This window comes from Diabrotica virgifera, chromosome 10 (assembly GCF_917563875.1).
Source record: "Diabrotica virgifera virgifera chromosome 10, PGI_DIABVI_V3a".
NCBI classification, from domain to species: Eukaryota; Metazoa; Arthropoda; class Insecta; order Coleoptera; family Chrysomelidae; genus Diabrotica; species Diabrotica virgifera.
The window spans coordinates 39053419-39068367 of record NC_065452.1 but is presented as its reverse complement, the minus strand read 5'-3'; positions in this window follow the sequence as shown (position 1 = coordinate 39068367).

The following is a 14949-nucleotide window of genomic DNA, read 5'->3' as shown; positions in this document are numbered from 1 at the left end:
TAAACAACAGACTTACAGCAACGATGGTTACATCAGGAAAAGAAATAGCAAAAAAGGATGTTAAAAAGGACAACTATGTATCAGAAGAAACAAAGAAGCTTATGGATAAAAGAAGAAAGCTTTTCGAAGAAGGCAAAAGGAAATCTATAGAATATGTAGAAATCAATAAGACAATAAGCAAAATGATAAAAGAAACTAAGAGAAAAGAACAAGAAATAAAAATAGAAGAAATAATACAGAACAACAAGAATATGAAATGCTTAAGACCGAAACTCGGCAGATTTGAAATAAACAAAATAAAAGACGTAAACGGAGTAGAAACAAACATTAAAGACGACATCATAAATATAATCCAACATTTCTACTCAGAGTTATATAAAACAAAAAAGGAACCATCAGAAGAAATAAAAACCCAACTTAACTCGAAAATAAAAAATGTCAATTCAGAATTACAGCCAGAAATAAGCAAATCAGAAATAAAGAAGGCATTGAAAGAAATGAAAAACAACAAATCGCCTGGAAAAGATGGAATAACTACAGAGATGCTGAAATATGGTGGAAAAGTGGTAATTAATACTCTCTATTCCCTTTTTAACAAAATATTAAAAGAAAAAAGAATCCCAAACAACTGGAAGGAATCCGTAACCATTATCTTACACAAGAAAGGGGACAAAGCAGATATAAAAAAACTACCGTCCTATAACACTCCTCAATGTAATGTATAAACTCCTAACAAAAATTTTAACCAACAGATTGACGACAAAATTCGACGAATACCAATCGAAAGAACAAGCTGGTTTTAGAAAGGGATTTAGCACAAGTGATCATTTATTAAGTATGAAAATCCTTATAGAACGAGCAAATGAATACAACATCCCTCTATATGTAGCGTTCATAGATTTCGAAAAGGCTTTTGACAGTGTCGAACATTGGGCAGTGAAAAGTTCTTTGATTAACAGCAGAATTGACCACAGATATACAGACCTAATAGCCAATATATATAAAGATGCCACAACAACAATTAAAGTATACGAAGGAACACAATCAATTCAAATAAATAGAGGCGTAAGACAGGGTGACACAATATCACCGAAACTTTTCAATCAGGTTCTGGAAGATATTTTAAAAGATTAGAATGGGAAGAAAAAGGTATAAAAATTTGTGGACAACGCTTGAACCATCTAAGGTACGCCGATGACATCGTATTGATAACCGATAAAAAAGAAGAATTGTTTGAAATGATGAAAGAACTGGACATAGAAGCCGGAAAGATAGGCCTTAATATGAATTACAGCAAGACCAAAATCATAACAAATACAGATGAGGACATCACAATGAGGATCGGACAAGATGAAATAGAACAAGTTCATGATTATGTATATCTGGGTCAGATTATAAAACTTAACAAGGAAAACCAAACAGCAGAGATCAAAAGACGAGTTAGACTGGCATGGGCGGCATTTGGAAAACTAAGCTACATCCTTAAAAACAAAAGATATCCACAACATCTGAAGACCAAGGTATACAATCAATGCGTACTCCCTGTTCTCACTTACGGTTCCCAAACGTGGACGTTTACAAAAGCAAACATGGACAAGATCATAAAGACGCAAAGAGCAATGGAAAGGCAAATGTTGCACATAAAACTATTGGATAAAAAGAGAAACGAGTGGATAAGAGAGAAAACCAAAGTTAGGGATGTTAGACAAGAAGTTGCAAAGTTGAAATGGAGATTTGCCGGACACACTATAAGACAAAAGGAAGACCGATGGAACAAAATTCTCATAAATTGGAGACCGTGGCAATATAAACGAAGCAGAGGAAGACCACAAATGAGATGGGCAGATGATGTCAAGAAGCACGTGGGCTCTAGGTGGATAACTGTAGCGACAGACAGAGAAGAATGGAAAAGGATTGGGGAGGCCTATGTCCAAAGATGGACCGAAGAAGGCTAATTAGATAGATAGATAGATAGAAAAATCATATGTATAACATGGGAGTAAAGTGCCTTTTCCTCCCTCGAATGATTATCGGGAGGAAAAGTAGCAGTTTCCTTCCTTGTTATACAAATAGCTATTGTTTTAATCAGTAGCTTGTCTTACTAGGTTGCATGGATATAAAGTAATTATAAATATAAATTTACGACCCTGTCATAAATTTAAAAATGACACTCTCCGTTGACCCTTATTGAGTGTTTACATAAACTTGGTAATAATATTAATATTAGTAATTTTAATATCTGGTGAAAACAATATCGAAACTGAAAATATTGCAATCAACCGGAGCCTGTTTCAAAGAGACTCGTTGAGTCCATTGTGGTTCTGTTTAGCTTTGAACTCCCTTTTCCAGCTATTAAACTCCTGTGACTCAGATTGTAGCATCAAGAATAATAATTATGTGTTAGCGAAGCTTAATCATGTTGAATATGGATGATTTGAAATTAATGGCTTCCACTCGAGAACATCTAGAACAGATGCTAAAAACTGTAGAAACATTCTTTAATGATATTAGCGTTGATTGATAAATTATAGAGGGTATTAGAGGGTATATAGGGGCAAGTGTAGAGAAAAGGTACAGCCCGGTGGATTCGATATGCAAAGTGGCCAGAACATCGAGGCCATGGGCGAAAACGATATATGTACAAATATCTTGGACTAAAGCAGGTGCGGAAAATTGACCATAAGCAAATGAAAACTGAGATAACTAATGAGTTTAAACGAAGGGTAAAACAGCTGCTTCGTTCACAGCTTAACAGTAAAAGTTTGTTTAAGACACTAAACACCTACGCTTGTTCCGCGCTTAGCTATTCATTTGGTATTGTTAAGTGGACAAAAACGGATATAGAAAATCTTCAGCGAAAGGTACGAACACACCTCACAAAAGTACAAAAACACCACCCTAAAAGTGCAGTAGAACGAACGACATTACCGAGGTATTTAGGAGGAAGAGGACTTATGGATATAGGTGAGCAATTAGATAAACAGATTGCTTATTTAAGAACTTATTTTCAGATGCAGGCTGAAACATCTACTCTACATCGCGCTGTTTGCGCAGTAGATGACACAACACCGATCAAACTGAGAGAAATGCACATAAACCACGTTTTCTGCACGGGCGACATCCTAATGAGGTCAGTCAAGGCTATGTCGACATTACGGCGTCGAACTGTTGGTTGACATCAGGAAAGATGTTCCCTGACACAGAAGGTTCATTATTGGCCATTCAGGACCAGGTTATACCGACTAAAAATTACCTGAAATTTTTCGTCAAAGACCCTCAGATTCAGAACAACAAATGCCGATATGGATGTCGAACTCAAGAAACCATCCAACATCTTACAGGGGGCTGTCAGGCATTTGCTGCAACTTAATACAAGGAACGGCATGATTCAGTAGGAAAGATCCTTCATCAAACGGACCATCTCCCATATTATCAATACGTCCCTCAGAGTATGCTTGAGAATGACAAATACAAGCGATACTGGGACCGCACTGTACTCACAGATCAAACAGTGGCACGTCATAGACTAGATCTCGTACTAGTTAATAAATTAACAAGATAAACAACACTAATAATTGATGTGGCGATACCTAACAAAAATAATCTACGTACTAAATTTACTGAAAAGATCGACAACTACAGAGATCTGGAAATTCAAATACGAAGACAATGGAGAATTCAAAGTACCCAGACTATACCTATTATTATGCCTACTACTGGAGTTATTCCGAAGAACCTCCTCGAAAACATAAAAAAGCTGGGTATAAATGAACATAAGACCATGCAGAAAGCTGTACTACTCGCAACGTCCAGATGTGTTCGAAAATTTCTGGGAGATACTTCAGCATATCAAGTCACCTAGGGCTCGATAACACGGAAAGGGTCCCACCAGAGCTTAATCCTTTTGATACCGTAGGTATTTGGGATGAGTCAATTTTCCTCTTAGAGGAAGTGTGAACCGTATGGCTAAATCTGGATAATAATTTTAATAGTAATAAGTATTAATATTAGTAAAAAAACTGTAACAAGTAGCCATCAATATCGTTTGAAAGCTATAAATCAATCACATGGGTTTCTTAAACAAGTAGTTAACACCTTATAAACCAGATCTTTAACTTATTTTTATTACCTATTTAACAGCATATTATCGGCACATTACAAAAAGGAAACTGACTATGTTTATTTTTTCTATATATTGATTCTTGGAAAGTAGGCCAGTAGATAATTATTTTTATTTAAAATATGTCAGTATTTTTATTCCATATTTTTTTTATTTCTTATTATACAATGCGTCCATAAAGTAACGCATAAATTCGTTATTATCAATGTCATGTCAAAAAGGTTTTAAATTGTGAATCATCATACTTTTACGCAACTTCATACGAAACAAAAAAAATTGAAAGGATTATTATAAAAATGTTGATGCGGCAACAGTGCGAATGGTCTATATATCTAATGATGTCTTAGAAGGTGGTGCGCTGGTAGATTTTGTCTAGATATATCATAATAATTCCGAAAGCTAGGTATAACGACGCCGACGTCGACGTCTCTCCCGCCGACGTTGGAGTCTCGCGCTGTGCCAAACGAACCACCCAACAATATAATTCCAGGAACGCCGTAAATCTCAACTTTTAGGAGTGCGCGGCTCGCTAAAGAGAGAAGAAGGGATTAAAGATCAGTAATCTTATAGGATAGATGAGTTATGGCGGTATTTCCAGGTTCGAAGCTCCCTTCTCGCAAAAATCCTTTATGTTTTCCGAGAAATTGCCATTTAATTGGTCGAGATTACGACTGCGAAATTAATTAAGATTCCGGGGTCCATGCATCTTAGGATTGGGAATTGAGAATGCGGATGCCAGGTGCGTCCTATCGGATACTTATGTATCTATATATACCCCGAACAACCCACACCCTTCTTTCGTTCCTACTACTTTCTTGGGTAACGCTCCAGTGACACCTAGCTCAAATCCTTCCAGAAGCGCCCTTTAAAATTTACAAATATAGGGAGCACTTTTATTGTAACTTCATATAACTCATTAATATTTATTGCCTTATTGCTGTTATATCGTTTACGGTATGAAAGATATATGCAAGAGGCAATAATCTCTTTGTCACAAAAAGTACCTAAAAGAATCAGCAGGTTACTCGACAGATTTATTAAAATAAAAAATGACACAAAATTTTCTTTTTATAATCATCAGTATGAGTATGATTATTACAATATTACAATCTGGTCCTAAATAACCAATGAGAAATTTCAATTTAACATAAATAACTACTGTCCTTTAACATAGAGCTTACCGTATATCGTCTGCTATCTAAACTAACAACATAGTGCATTATTCTAATAGTCCTTGGGACCACACATAAAATTAATATTTATGACCACACCATCAAAACTTTTTGTACTTGTTATTTGGGTGGAGTCGGACAAATTTGGAGCTTGGCGCATTATGGTAGCCGGGCGTTTGTCTGTCAAGCTGTCACGAAATTGTAAATTTTATGCAAGAAAAAAATTTATGACCACATTGGTCATTTTATTTTAATCAATGATTTTTATCATATAAACAGCGAAAACAATTTTGTCGGACAAAAATATTGGGCCATATGACGTGTCGGACACACTAAATATGTCAAATTTAGGAAAATAATAAATTTATTACCACATGGTTAATTTTAACAGAATCTACCATAAATCCTTTTTACAATAATGTGGTAACCTTGTCAGACAATTTTCACATTTTGAAGATGTCAATTTCCTGGAATTCTTTTATTTAGTACCACAGATGTCATTTTTATTTTGTACTGTTTTTTTACATGTGTAATGCATATTGGATCACTTGTCGGACAAAAATAATGGGTCCAAAATTTTCAAAGAACTTTCCGAAATGTTCCCCTTTGTCGGAATTTTTTTTTGAAAATTCGAGAAAAGAAACTACAGAACGATGTTTGTCATTGTTCAAGGAGTATTTACAAATGTACACAAATTTTCAGATCAAAATGTTTCCAAAATTTTCCCTCTTGTCGGAAAATTTTTTGGAAAATTTTGGGTACAACTCTACGTCACGCCCTTTTAAGTGTCGTACTTAGTGTGTATACCAATTTTCAGCTAAATCGATTCAAAAGTAACTGAGAACTGTTTTAAAAATTTTTTTGACAATGCCTCCTCTTAAGGACGTCGATAACCTAAAAGAATTAAGTTTTCTGTTCGTTTGCCCCAACATTTTTGTCAGACAGTTACATTTTTTGTTTAAGAATATAATTACTTGTAACGTACTACTTTTGTCGGAAAAATGGTGTGAAGATAAGGGATGCACGAGCCCAGCATAGTTTAAAGGTATATTTTACTAATAAAAATTAAATTTTTTGTCCGACTGTCGATTTGCCCCAATATTTTTGTCGGACACTTAGATTTTTTTATTTAGAATATAATTACTTATAACCTCCTATTTTTGTCGGAAAATGGTTGTAAATAAAAACAATCCAGGAAATTGACATCTTCGGCGCATCCGACTGCTCATAAGCCCCGCGAAAATTGTTCGACAAGGTTACCACATTATTGTAAAAATGTTTTATTGTAGATTCTCTTAAAATTAGCCATGTGGTAATAAATTTATTATTTTCATAAATTTGACATATTTAGCGTGTCCGACACGTCATATGGACCAATATTTTGTCCGACCAAATTGTTTTCGCTGTTTATATGATAAAAACCATTGATTAAAATAAAATGACCAATGTGGTTATACATTTTTTTCTTACATAAAATTGACAACTTCGTGACAGCTTGACAGACAAACGCCTCACTACCATAATGCGCCAAGCTTCAAATTTGTCCAATTCCACCCCAATAACAAGTACAAAAAGTTTCAACGGTGTGGTCATAAATAATAATTTTATATGTGGGCCCAAGGACTATAATGTGTACACCTCCACAAGCACTATACTCTGCTTTTCACCATCACTCAAACAAGCTCAAAAGGTTTGTCGCCTTCAATCTTCTAGGTTGTCCAGTAGAATCGGGGAGCAGCATTGCCTCAATATTCTCATGTCTATGATCTTATTGCTGGTGATTTTCTGGCATCTTCTTCATGATTATATCCACAGTTTCCATTCCTAGTCCTTATGGAGGTCACTGCGTGCCATGTACTAAGCAGCATCTACAATGTTTTCAGTTTTTTGTTCTGGAATCTTTGCATTATTGTTATATTGCTTGGTAGAGCACACCACCACAGTGGGACTGCAAAGTCCAAACAGGTCTCAATTTTTTTTTATATAATGATAATAAGTAATAAATGATTATGGATCGACAGATTGAAGTATCTTCCAACTAACCAATACCTCAATAATTCATCAGAATAAATGCAACGACAATGATGGTTTGGAGAAGAAGCTACATATTGACACTAATAGACAAAGTGATAAATGAACGTATTAGAGAATTAATGAATGTGAAGTAGACTTCAGACTAGTAGACCCTGGGATGGGAATATGTGAAGAATAGTGGAGACAAAAATACCGCTGAAAACTTAAAAATGGAAACCAAATAGAAGGAGGAAAAGGGAATGTCCTAGATTAGAGTGGAACAGAGTATATTCACCTGACACCTTTTGGAGTGAGGGTAAATTTATCTAAGGTTGCTTATCCAGAAATTTATGAAGTTTTGACATTGGAGTCTTGCAGTCTCCTCTATCTTCTCGCAATGTATTCTCCACATTTTTTTGCCTATCTTAGGTCAGTCGACTATATATTTTAAACGAATCTAAAAATTATATTATACATAAGAAATTAAAAGCCATATTGATGGTCGATTCACAAAGATTTTAGAGGTAGATAGAATGGCAGAAAGGTTTCTCTTAGCAATATTTAGGCACCATATGAGAACTATCATACATACGGTATCTGGACACAGCTAACTGAAAAAAATACCACTACAGCATAGGACATAGGTTAGGTCAATCAACCATGGTGCAGATTGTCCGAAATGGGGGACACCCATCTTACATACATGTCATTTATGAATGTGACATGCTTGATGCTTATAATTTTACCTGTCTAATTTTGCCCATCGACGTCGCAACTTGTGACGTATGCTCACGACATAGCATTAATTAGCAGAAATCTAAACAGTTTAAAGGAAGACCTTACGAAGTTATCTAAGGAAGTATCCAAAAGGGGTTTAGCAATAAATCAAAACAAAACAAAATACCTACTATGCTCAAGAAAAAATCCAGTTGATGTGACAAGTTTAAATATTGGTGAATATGAGTTTGAAAAGGTAGAACACTTTAAATATCTTGGGGTCTCAGTTAATGGAACTAATGATAGAACTAATGATAGAACTAAAGAATCCAGGCAGGAAACAGAACCTACTGGAAATATAGCAACTTCCTCAAAGATAAGAAGCTTACTCAGAATACTAAACTGAAAATTTACAGAGCAGCAATTAGACCAGTAATCACATTCATGGTGCCGTAGTAATGTGTCTGACACAGAAATATGGAGAAAGATTGAGGATCCTAGAGAGAAAAATAATTCGGAGGATAGCAGGCCCACTAAACTTAGGTAATAATGAATTTAGAAAACTGATGAACCACGAAGTAAGAGAACTTTTGAAAGGAGAAGACATCATCAGATTTATAAAGACACACAGACTCAGATGGATGGGACATAGAGAAAGGAGAAATCCAGAAGCCGTTATCAAGAAAATTACCAAATGGAGACCTGTATCAGGTAGATCACGAGGAAGACCCAAAACCAGATGGGAGAACCAGATAGTCGATGACTTTATGAAGATGGGAGTTAGAGAATGGGTAACCACAAGCAAAAACAGGAACGAATGGAGAAAAATTGTAGAAGATGCCAAGTCACACAACCATTTGTAAAACCAAAATGTTAGTGTGGACTAATTCCCCTCGACAAATGAATCGGAAGAGCTCAAAGAGGGCTGCAATCGCTCCGCTAGGAGTGTAGATACCATGATGATGATGAATTTTGCTCAAACAAATCTTATCCTTCCAAAAAATAACAACCTAAATTGCTGTGTCAATTGCACAAAGTATTTTGAGCAACTCTTAAATACAGAAAACCCCACAACGACAGGGCAACAAAGACAGTACCAGTTAGCTGAACCTGAAATACCAGGGCCCACACTAGCTGAAGTAAAGTCCGCAATTTCGTCCCTAAAACCATAAAGCCCCAGGTCCAGACGGCATACAGGCGGAACTACTAAAAAAAGGGTGAGAGAAACTACATCTTGAGATATGTCATCTTCTAAGAGAAGTCTGGGAAAGGGAAGAAATACCGAAAAACTGGTATGAAAGCCATATAATACCTATTCACAAGAATGGAGATAAACAAAAATATGTCGGAACTGTAGAGTAATATCGTTAATTAATACAACATACAAAATTATATAAAGACCAGGACTTTAGACTCACATAAATTATTAAGTAAAATTAACAGTCTCACTGAATATAACTTAACAAATTCTTATTGGAGAATTAAAACTTCTCCCCCTCTTACAGATGCTTATCTAGAAACTAACAACTTTAGCATTAACACTAAACAAATATTACCCATATATAACCTTTCTATTGAGGAAATCGCAATCTTTCCAAAGATCATAAAACCTACATACAGAAACTTACCATGCCAAAACAATAAAATTGTAAAATTAATCTTATCTGAATTTTCTAATTATAAATACATCTATACAGATGGTTCAAAAACATGTAATAGTGTAGGTAGCGCTTATTATGTTTCTAATATAAAAAGTGGTAATTCTTTTAGACTACCTAAATGTACATCTATCTTCACTGCCGAACTTTATGCTATTGAAAGAGCCCTAACTTACGCGGTTGAACAGAACTTTGGAGACACGGTTATACTATCAGATTCTTTATCTGCTCTTGAGGCAATATCGCAACCAATAACCAAAAAACACAACAATGAGTTGTTATGCCATATTAGAAAGACAATCGCTCGATTTAAAAATAATAGCAGTGACTTGGTCTTTATCTGGGTAAAAGGACATGCCGGAATCAAAGAAAATGAGATAGTGGATGAAATGGCAAAGAATTCAGCAACTTTAAATGAAATAGTAGATTTAACAATCTCCAGCGATTACATTCCCGAATTGCATAAAAAATTAAGAAAAAAATGGGAAACTATTTGGCTTAAGTTTGTACAAACTTCGAGGAATCCATACACTAACATACACCCACAACTTCCGCAAAATATCCCACATATATTTGATTATCACGTTACTCGATTTTATTCCACATCCCTAAGTCGCTTAAGATTAAACCATGGCAATTTTCCTGCACATTTAGCTAAAATAGGAATGCGTATCAACTCTCTCTGTTCATGTGATAACTACTCTACTGCAGATTTAAATCATATAATCTTTAATTGTGAACTTAATAAAAACCATACGAAAGCACTAATTGCTAGACTTCAGGAGCGGAATGTAAGTTTACCGCTGAATATTTCACATCTACTAAGCTTCAATACCAAAACTATTAATGATATTATCATACAATTTCTTAAAGATTCTAAAATAAAAATTTAATATGACATCTTCAATCTTCAACTTTCAAATATCTGTGGCAAAAAGTTTATCTAATGCCATCCCCTCTTTGTGAACACACACACACATACAAAATTATATCCATAATACTGTCTAGAAGACTATAAGAGGCGATGACCAAAGCGGATTCAGACCGGGAAGGTCCACCAATGACCAGATATTCGTCCTATGCCAGGTGTTGGAAAAAAACTGGGAATTCAACCGTGATGTACACCAAATCTTCGTGGACTTAGACAGGCTTACGACTCTGTTAGCAGAGAAGCATTGTGGGAGACTATGGTAGAAATGGGAGTGCCTGGAAAGCTGGTACGATTAGCACAGGTGAGCAAGGAGAACGCTTCCGCACGAATCAGAATTGGCAGCTTAGACAAGGAGATCCTCTCGCCCCCCTGCTGTTTAACTTCCCACTGGAACATGCTCAGCCACAACTGACAAACGGATTTGCCGCCCAAGGATCAAAAATACTACTGGCCTTTGCGGATGACGTGAACACAAATGCACAATCCACCAGAGATGCAAAAGAAGTTTTCACCCTATTCGAGAACGGAGCCAAGGAAGTTGGTCTTAAGATCAACCAGGACAAGACCAAGTATATGGTGGTTACGAAGAACCCAAGACCAAGGGTTAGACAAAACGTAACAATTAATAAATACAACTTTGAAGTCGTCAAAGATTTTAAGTACATGGGAGCGATCATAACATCTGAAAATAAATGTGAAAAGGAGGTGGCAGCCAGGATCATTGCAGGAAACAGGGAATATTACTCATTAATGACCGTACTTAAATCAAAAATACTCTCAAGAGCAGCAAAAATAAGAGTATATAAGACAATAATTTGTCCCACAATAATGTATGGAAGCGAGACATGGACTCTGAACCAGCGGGAAACAACAAAGATACTGCGGACTATCTATGGAGATGAAAACATAGTACGCTACATCAAAGCAAACCGAATAAGATCGGCGGGTCACGTGATAAAATCGAGTGACGAAAGACTTCTGAACGCCACATTCTGGGAAAGGCTCGATGGCAGGAGGTCAGTTGGTCGCCCAAGAAAGAGATGGAAGGGCGCAGTAGCCAGTGATCTACGCAAAATGGGAGTACAGCAATGGGAGATATCTGCTCAGGACCGACAACAATGGAGGGAAATAGTAAACGCGGCCAAGACTCACATAGAGTTGTAGAGCCAAATGATGATGATAATTATAATGAATTGCACCCAAAATACACCCTCCATGTATCGTCAGATAAGTCGCTGGTTGCTCTTTGCTTTACTAATTCTGTGGTATCTCCTGTACGTACCCTGTGTCAATATTACCAAAAAGAGTTTATATGTTCAAGAAAATATTTATTAATATCTCTACACCCATTTGGGAGAGATTATGGTGATCATAACTTGAAAATTTCCAAGATTTATTAACAGCTTTGTACAGGGCCCATATATTCGTAAAAAATCCATTACCGCTTTCTTTTGTGGAGAACGCGAAAAGAAAACTGTAACAACAATAACAATACATCACCTTGGGGAGTCGTTAAGCAAACCAAAGCTTCGGAAAAGCTAAAAGTTAAAGTTAAAGCAAAAGGCTGAGAAAGGTGTACAGATAATTCCGATTATATTTCGAAATACACTGAGAGAAAAGTCAAACTTCGTATGTCAATAATGGTAAGTATTAGGAATACTTGAAATGAAAAGGTTATTTTCAGAATTTTAGTTTAAAAATTCAATCAGAATAACCACCTACTTATAGGTAGTTTGCTTTTTTTTATTTAAAAGGATGTTGCAATCTGTTGAGTGTCAATAATAAACAAAAGTAATGACATTGACTAAGGACAAGAAGGATTTTACCCACTGGTAAAAACAAAGTACAATTTTTATAAAGTTTTATAGGAAATAACTCTAAATGGCAAGTCCAGTGGTTCCTCTCTCTCTTGTCCTTTCCCCATTACTGAGGATCATGATTTCTTCTAATATTCCTAACAATGTTTCTCCATTGGTCTCTATCTTCAGCTGCTCTAAAATCTTCGCAGAATGAGTTTGCAGCTGAATGCTTTATTTGGTCAGACCATCTATTTGGTGACCGTCCTCTTGATCTTCTCCCCGGAACGTTTCCAGAAACAATTAATCTCTCCAAACTGTCGTCACCTCTGCGAACCACGTGACCAAAGAATTGCAGAGTTTGTTGCAGACATATTGTGGACAGCCTTTTTTTAATATTGAGTTGGTTTAGAATGGAAACGTTTGTCCTATGAGCTGTCCAAGGTATGCGCAGCATTCTTCTTCAGCACCACATCTCAAAAGCATCAATTTTTTGGCTCTCGCATGCGCGAAGAGTCCAAGTCTCTGCTCCGTATAGAAATATAGATCTGTCTTTCCAAACTTTAGTTAGGCGACTCATCGCATTTTTTGCCATACCAATGCGTCTCCGAACTTCTGCTTCACAATTACCATCGTTAGTTATACTAGACCCGAGATAGACAAAGGTGTTTACTATCTGGTATTCCTGTAACATGTTAGTCAGTTGAATAGGGTCGAATCCGTCGACCACCATTATTTTTGTCTTAGCTTTATTGATTTTCAGACCAACTTTATTGCTTTCGTACTCAACTCTTCGCAGAAGATCAAGCACTTCTTCCTCATTTACTGCTATAAGTGTAGTGTCATCAGCAAATCTTAAATTGGAGATTTTCCTACCAGCTACTGTTACTCCACCGGCCCATTCTTCTAAAACCATCCTCATGACATGTTCACCATAAATGTTAAATAAGTCAGGTGACAACACGCATCCTTGTCTAAAACCTCTCTCGGTCTTGAATTGGTTTGAGAACTTCTGATCTAGTCGTACTGTCGCTATATTAGATTGGTACAGATTTTTAATAAGTGTCACCAGGTGCATTGGTGCGCCCATTTCTATTAAAATTGATCACAGATTTATCCAGCTTACACAATAAAATGCCTTTTGGTAGTCAAGGAAGCATATAATCATAGGTACTTGAAATTATCTAGACTTTTCAATGAGTTGTCTCAGGTTCAGGATTTGTTTCTTTACCCTTTACAAACCCCGCTTGTTCCTGAGATATTTGGTAATGTAGATAGGTTTTTAATCTGTTTTTGATGATATGCAACAAGATTTTACTAGCATGTTTTATTAGTGACAATGTGCGGCAGTTTTTACATCTGGTAGTAGTTCTTTTTTGTGTAGTGGGATATAAATTGAGGTACACCAATCAGATGGCCATTTTCCTGAATTCCAAACAGCGACACAGATAGAATGGATGATATGTAATCCTTTGTCACCTACTAACTGTAGTATTTCACATGGTATTGAATCAATGCCTGGGTATTTATTTGTCTTTAGTGATTTAATTGCATCTTTGACTTCAGCGAGTAAGACAGTAGGTTCTTGAATTGGTTTGAGAACTTCTGATCTAGTCGTACTGTCGCTATATTAGATTGGTACAGATTTTTTATAAGTGTCACCAGGTGCATTGGTGCGCCCATTTCTATTAAAATTGATCACAGATTTATCCAGCTTACACAATAAAATGCCTTTTGGTAGTCAAGGAAGCATATAATCATAGGTACTTGAAATTATCTAGACTTTTCAATGAGTTGTCTCAGGCAGGGGTGGCTTTACCTATTGTGCAGGGTGTGCGGTGCACACGGGCGCCGGGATGTTGGGGGGCGCCGAGCGCCAAAGAGCGGGTCCTTTACTTTGTTTTTCAACAAAAAATATGCTTTAAAACGAATAATGAAAAATTACATTGGATTCTACTACACCTTTGGATATTTTAAATTACTTGTATACAAATAAAATACTTTCATTGTTCCCAAATTTGTTCACTGCTCTTAGAATTTACCTCACATTGCCAGTGACAGCAGCGCACAGTGAAAGATCATTTTCTAAATTAAAAATAATTGTCGCTAAGTAATAACAACATTGTCGCAAAGTCGATTGACAAATTTATCACTAGTAAGTATTGAACATGAAATAAAAATTGAAGTAGGTGATGATATATTTATTCAAGATTTTGCTAATGCAAAAGCACGAAATGTATCTATCTTTTTTATCTTGTAGTATGTGTGTCCTGTTATAATTCGTTAATAAATTATTTTTTTTAAATAATCACAAGTTTGTTCTTTTTTATTCATCTAACCAATTCCTTTCTAAAAGTAGGGGAGAGTCGGCTATTGGTGCGCACCTAAGGTTACTTCAGGATATTCCACAAACTTGAAACATTTCAGTTTCCAAATTTTTTGAAGATATACTTCAAAGGCTTAGGTATATTGATAGTGACCTCATTTAATGAATGGTTGAACAGTAGAAGAGTGAGAGGTGAAATTTCCAAAGAGTGTAATG